The sequence below is a fragment of the Coregonus clupeaformis genome, chromosome 36 (genome assembly GCF_020615455.1).
Source record: "Coregonus clupeaformis isolate EN_2021a chromosome 36, ASM2061545v1, whole genome shotgun sequence".
Lineage (NCBI taxonomy): Eukaryota > Metazoa > Chordata > Actinopteri > Salmoniformes > Salmonidae > Coregonus > Coregonus clupeaformis.
Window position 1 is genome coordinate 41,698,521 of NC_059227.1, and position 6,393 is coordinate 41,704,913.

The window sequence follows — 6,393 nt, forward strand, 5'->3', positions numbered from 1 at the left end:
CCAAAAATACTACAGTTTACTATAGTACTTACTATAGAATTCTGTAGTAAATTGTAGTATACTATAGAATACTATACTCCACACTGTAGTATCCCTCAATCGTGCAGTGCTTACTATAGAATGTTGTAGTATACTGTAGAATACTATAGTAAATACTACGGTATTACCCCCCCCAAAAAACACTGTAGTAAATACTACAGTAATGTCCGCAAAAGCACTACAGTGTCTGCAAAAACACTACAGTTTAACTACAGTATTTTAATTTGCATATACCCCACACATTCCCTTCCCCCATATCCCAACTTGTGCCACCCATGAGTAAGAAACCTACATGCCAAGTATAGGCCGTATGTTGTGTTCCCTGCAGGTTATAGAAAAGAGCAGAAGCGCTCAACTATCTGTTCAGACTCCCTACCTACAGGTTATGGAATATTTGCTCTTTTAGTATTTCTCCAGCAGGTTTCTTCAAGGAGAAAGACCCCACTTCTATGTCAAAGATAATAAAACAAAAACACTACAGTAATAGTACACTAAAGTCTGCTAGTATACTATAGTATGTTTTCATGTGGGTTGGTACAAAAGCAGGTTACCTTACCCATACATTCAAAGGTGAAACTTCATTGGGGTCAGGCTTCACCTCTCAGCAGTTGCTGATGTTCTTGTGCTACAGCAGATGATGGTTTATTTTCCTACCATAATAACAAAGCAAAGTAAGGTTACTTGGCCATACCAGGGGGAGCGTGAAATGGTCAGATGCTCCTCAGGGGGAGAGTGGAGAATTCAATGTGCTCTTTGACTTGTATGACAATGCCACCCTCTTGTGGAGAGAAAAGAGAGCTTGTCATCAAATCACCATATTTACAATATGGTATATATCTCTAACGTATTATTGTGGTTAAGTTTAAAAACGTTACTTTTATTATGGTAACCCTTTAACCTTAACCATAACCCCTAGCCTAGCTAACATTAGCCACAACAAATTAGAATTTGTAACATATCATACGAATTGTAATACAAATTAATACATACAGTGGGGGAAAAAAAGTATTCAGTCAGCCACCAATTGTGCAAGTTCTCCCACTTAAAAAGATGAGAGGCCTGTAATTTTCATCATAGGTACACGTCAACTATGACAGACAAAATGAGAAAAAAAAATCCAGGAAATCACATTGTAGGATTTTTTATGAATTTATTTGCAAATTATGGTGGGAAATAAGTATTTTGTCAATAACAAAAGTTTCTCAATACTTTGTTATATACCCTTTGTTGGCAATGACACAGGTCAAACGTTTTCTGTAAGTCTTCACAAGGTTTTCACACACTGTTGCTGGTATTTTGGCCCATTCCTCCATGCAGATCTCCTCTAGAGCAGTGATGTTTTGGGGCTGTCGCTGGGCAACACGGACTTTCAACTCCCTCCAAAGATTTTCTATGGGGTTGAGATCTGGAGACTGGCTAGGCCACTCCAGGACCTTGAAATGCTTCTTACGAAGCCACTCCTTCGTTGCCCGGGCGGTGTGTTTGGGATCATTGTCATGCTGAAAGACCCAGCCACGTTTCATCTTCAATGCCCTTGCTGATGGAAGGAGGGTTTCACTCAAACTCTCACGATACATGGCCCCATTCATTCTTTCCTTTACACGGATCAGTCATCCTGGTCCCTTTGCAGAAAAACAGCCCCAAAGCATGATGTTTCCACCCCCATGCTTCACAGTAGGTATGGTGTTCTTTGGATGCAACTCAGCATTCTTTGTCCTCCAAACACGACGAGTTGAGTTTTTACCAAAAAAGTTCTATTTTGGTTTCATCTGACCATATGACATTCTCCCAATCCTCTTCTGGATCATCCAAATGCACTCTAGCAAACTTCAGACGGGCCTGGACATGTACTGGCTTAAGCAGGGGGACACGTCTGGCACTGCAGGATTTGAGTCCCTGGCGGCGTAGTGTGTTACTGATGGTAGGCTTTGTTACTTTGGTCCCAGCTCTCTGCAGGTCATTCACTAGGTCCCCCCGTGTGGTTCTGGGATTTTTGCTCACCGTTCTTGTGATCATTTTGACCCCACAGGGTGAGATCTTGCGTGGAGCTCCAGATCGAGGGAGATTATCAGTGGTCTTGTATGTCTTCCATTTCCTAATAATTGCTCCCACAGTTGATTTCTTCAAACCAAGCTGCTTACCTATTGCAGATTCAGTCTTCCCAGCCTGGTGCAGGTCTACAATTTTGTTTCTGGTGTCCTTCGACAGCTCTTTGGTCTTGGCCATAGTGGAGTTTGGAGTGTGACTGTTTGAGGTTGTGAACAGGTGTCTTTTATACTGATAACAAGTTCAAACAGGTGCCATTAATACAGGTAACGAGTGGAGGACAGAGGAGCCTCTTAAATAAGAAGTTACAGGTCTGTGAGAGCCAGAAATCTTGCTTGTTTGTAGGTGACCAAATACTTATTTTCCACCATAATTTGCAAATAAATTCATTAAAAGTCCTACAATGTGATTTTCTGTAATTCTTTTTCTCAATATGTCTGTCATAGTTGACGTGTACCTATGATGAAAATTACAGGCCTCTCTCATCTTTTTAAGTGGGAGAACTTGCACAATTGGTGGCTGACTAAATACTTTTTTCCCCACTGTACCATACTATGAAAAAAAAAACATTATGCACTCACTAACTGTACGTCGCTCTGGATAAGAGTGTCTGCTAAATGACTAAAATGTAAAAATGTAAAATGGAGTGTCTCGGATTTACATACAGAATAATACAGAAGACAGTGGACTCCTGTGCTAATTAGCTATCTGCATCTCCCAACACATTTGTGTTAATGGAAGACGGACGCCACAAACTTGAGTTGTCACTCAAAAATACTATCTGCTGGAACTGTGTTAAAAACCAGTTAAAACAGTGTACAGTATTTTCATTTGTGAAATTATTTTTGATGTGATATGAAAGTAGAGGGATTTATGTTTCTAGAACCGCAATTGAGAATCGATTCACGTTTAGATGGAGTATTTGGCTATTTTGGCTTCCAGAGCCAATTGGCCTTTAAACAGAACATGTAAGGTCCTTGGACTATAAGGAGTAAAGTTAGGCTCCGTTAGTCCATTAAGTCTGACCACAAGGTGTGTGGATGTGAATGATGCATAGCTGTAGGCTGTTGTATTCATTTGTCCTCTTGCCTTTAGCGAATGCCTCTGCTGTCCCCCTGGCCCAACTACCCTCTCAATGTGGCTACTCTGTCGAGTCGACATGGCGAGACCTGATGTTTGTGGTACCTTATGATGCCTGTCACATCAAGCGAGAAGAGGTAAAGTAGCACAACCTCTCTACCCTGCTAAAAAGTAACTCGATGGCCATAGTCACACTCCATTCTCCGAACTTGTCAGACTGGCAGGTTAAAACTGTTCTGTGACTGTCATTCTGTCAACATAAAAGCTTTTTCTATTGTTCATCACACACCATTATTCACTCCTTTCCTGTGGCCTGCGGTGCTGCTGACAGGATGGTAGTTACAGTGGGGAAAAAAAGTATTTAGTCAGCCACTATTTGTGCAAGTTCTCCCACTTAAAAAGATGAGAGAGGCCTGTAATTTTCATCATAGGTACACGTCAACTATGAAAGACAAATTGAGAAAAAACATTCCAGAAAATCACATTGTAGGATTTTTTATGAATTTATTTGCAAATTATAGGGGAAAATAAGTATTTGGTCACCTACAAACAAGCAAGATTTCTGGCTCTCACAGACCAGTAACTTCTTCTTTAAGAGGCTCCTCTGTCCTCCACTCGTTACCTGTATTAATGGCACCTGTTTGAACTTGTTATCAGTATAAAAGACACCTGTCCACAACCTCAAACAGTCACACTCCAAACTCCACTATGGCCAAGACCAAAGAGCTGTCAAAGGACACCAGAAACAAAATTGTAGACCTGCACCAGGCTGGGAAGACTGAATCTGCAATAGGTAAGCAGCTTGGTTTGAAGAAATCAACTGTGGGAGCAATTATTAGGAAATGGAAGACATACAAGACCACTGATAATCTCCCTCGATCTGGGGCTCCACGCAAGATCTCACCCCGTGGGGTCAAAATGATCACAAGAACGGTGAGCAAAAATCCCAGAACCACACGGGGGGGACCTAGTGAATGACCTGCAGAGAGCTGGGACCAAAGTAACAAAGCCTACCATCAGTAACACACTACGCCACCAGGGACTCAAATCCTGCAGTGCTAGACGTGTCCCCCTGCTTAAGCCAGTACATGTCCAGGCCCGTCTGAAGTTTGCTAGAGTGCATCCAGAAGAGGATTGGGAGAAAGTCATATGGTCAGATGAAACCAAAATATAACTTTTTGGCAAAAACTCAACTTGTCGTGTTTGGAGGACAAAGAATGCTGAGTAGCATCCAAAGAACACCATACCTACTGTGAAGCATGGGAGTGAAAACATCATCCTTTGGGGCTGTTTTTCTGCAAAGGGACCAGGACGACTGATCCGTGTAAAGGAAAAATGAATGGGGCCATGTATCGTGAGATTTTGAGTGAAAACCTCCTTCCATCAGCAAGGGCATTGAAGATGAAACGTGGCTGGGTCTTTCAGCATGACAATGATCCCAAACACACCGCCCGGGCAACGAAGGAGTGGCTTCGTAAGAAGCATTTCAAGGTCCTGGAGTCTCCAGATCTCAACCCCATAGAAAATCTTTGGAGGGGAGTTGAAAGTCCGTGTTGCCCAGCGACAGCCCCAAAACATCACTGCTCTAGAGGAGATCTGCATGGAGGAATGGGCCAAAATACCAGCAACAGTGTGTGAAAACCTTGTGAAGACATACAGAAAACGTTTGACCTGTGTCATTGCCAACAAAGGGTATATAAGAAAGTATTGAGAAACTTTTGATATTGACCAAATACTTATTTTCCACCATAATTTGCAAATAAATTCATTAAAAATCCTACAATGTGATTTTCTGGATTTTTTTTTCTCATTTTGTCTGTCATAGTTGACGTGTACCTATGATGAAAATTACAGGCCTCTCATCTTTTTAAGTGGGAGAACTTGCACAATTGGTGGCTGACTAAATACTTTTTTTCCCCACTGTATGTGTTGCCTCTGATCTGGAGAGGGACCCCTGTGAAGATGTCCTGCCCAGTGTCCCAGGCTCAGGCCCTGGCCCTGGCCCCCTCCTCCCTCTGCTGCTCGTCTCAGGGAATGACTGTCAGATTGCAAGGACATGGAGCCAAAGAGGAGCTCAGAGTCAAGGGTAAGTGTGGAGTTATATTGTATAATGTATCACAATTGTACATAGCCTGCACGCTATGGCTGCTGAACAGACAGATTTAGAGGCATAATTTGGACTGAATCCAATGTTTCTGTAACTATATTTCTGCTGCTATCATGAGTTTGCGGGGATACTGTCAGGTCTTATGTGAGATGTGTTGGTTTCCCCCTGCAGTGAGAGGTGAATGGACGCCACTGCTTTCGCTGGCCCTGCAGTGTGGCTACAGTATGGACAGGCAACAGCTGCTTATATCTGCACCCTTCACTGCCTGTGGGATCACATCAAAGGTGAGCCATGGCACTCATATTGCACTATGACATGGGATGGAAATTATGACTCAGGGCTACTTGACTGTGCTTTTTGCTTTTACATGGAATTTGCTGAACCAATTTCTTTGCTTAATAATGTTGCATTTTACACTGAGTGAACAAAACATTAGGAACACCCGCTCTTTCCATTAGACTGACCAGGTGAATCCAGGTGACAGCTATGATCCCTTATTGATTCACTTCAATCAGTGTAGATAAAGGGGAGGAGATGGGTGAAATATAGATTTTTAAGCCTTGAGACAATTGAGACATGGATTGTGTATGTGTGCCATTCAGAGGGTTGAATGGGCAAGACAAAAGATTGAAGTGCCTTTGAACGGGGTATGGTAGTAGGTGCCAGGCGCACCGGTTTGTGTCAAGAACTGCAACACTGCTGGGTTTTTCACGCTCATGTTTCCCGTGTGTATCAAGAATGGTCCACCACCCAAAGGACATCCAGCCAACTTGACACAACTGTTGGAAGCATTGGAGTCAACATGGGACAGCATCCCTGTGGAATGCTTTCGACACCTTATAGTCATGCCCCAACAAATATATATTTTGTACACTCATTGAAATGATCATTTCCCCACCTAACTTAAATAATATAAATGTTCTTCCAGGATGGAAAATACACTCTCTCTCTTCAAATAGGAGAGAACGCAATCACACTGGCCTGTCCTTCTGCTCTGCCTGACCAAGTAATACAACCCCTCCGACCTGCAGTAGATTTCCTCCATTATGCAACTATGGGCCCAACAAACTCAGTTTCCACAACCCTGCTGTCAAACCCTACTTCCATAACCCTGTCTAACC

At 42.6% G+C, this 6,393-nt stretch overlaps 1 non-coding gene across 1 annotated transcript; it reads left to right on the forward strand.

Annotated features, from left to right (window-relative positions):
* Window positions 1-427: 427 nt before the first annotated feature.
* On the forward strand, window positions 428-483 carry LOC121570791. The gene has a single exon (XR_006001532.1). It is a non-coding gene; the product is annotated as a U7 small nuclear RNA (small nuclear RNA).
* The last annotated feature ends 5,910 nt before the right edge of the window (window positions 484-6,393 follow it).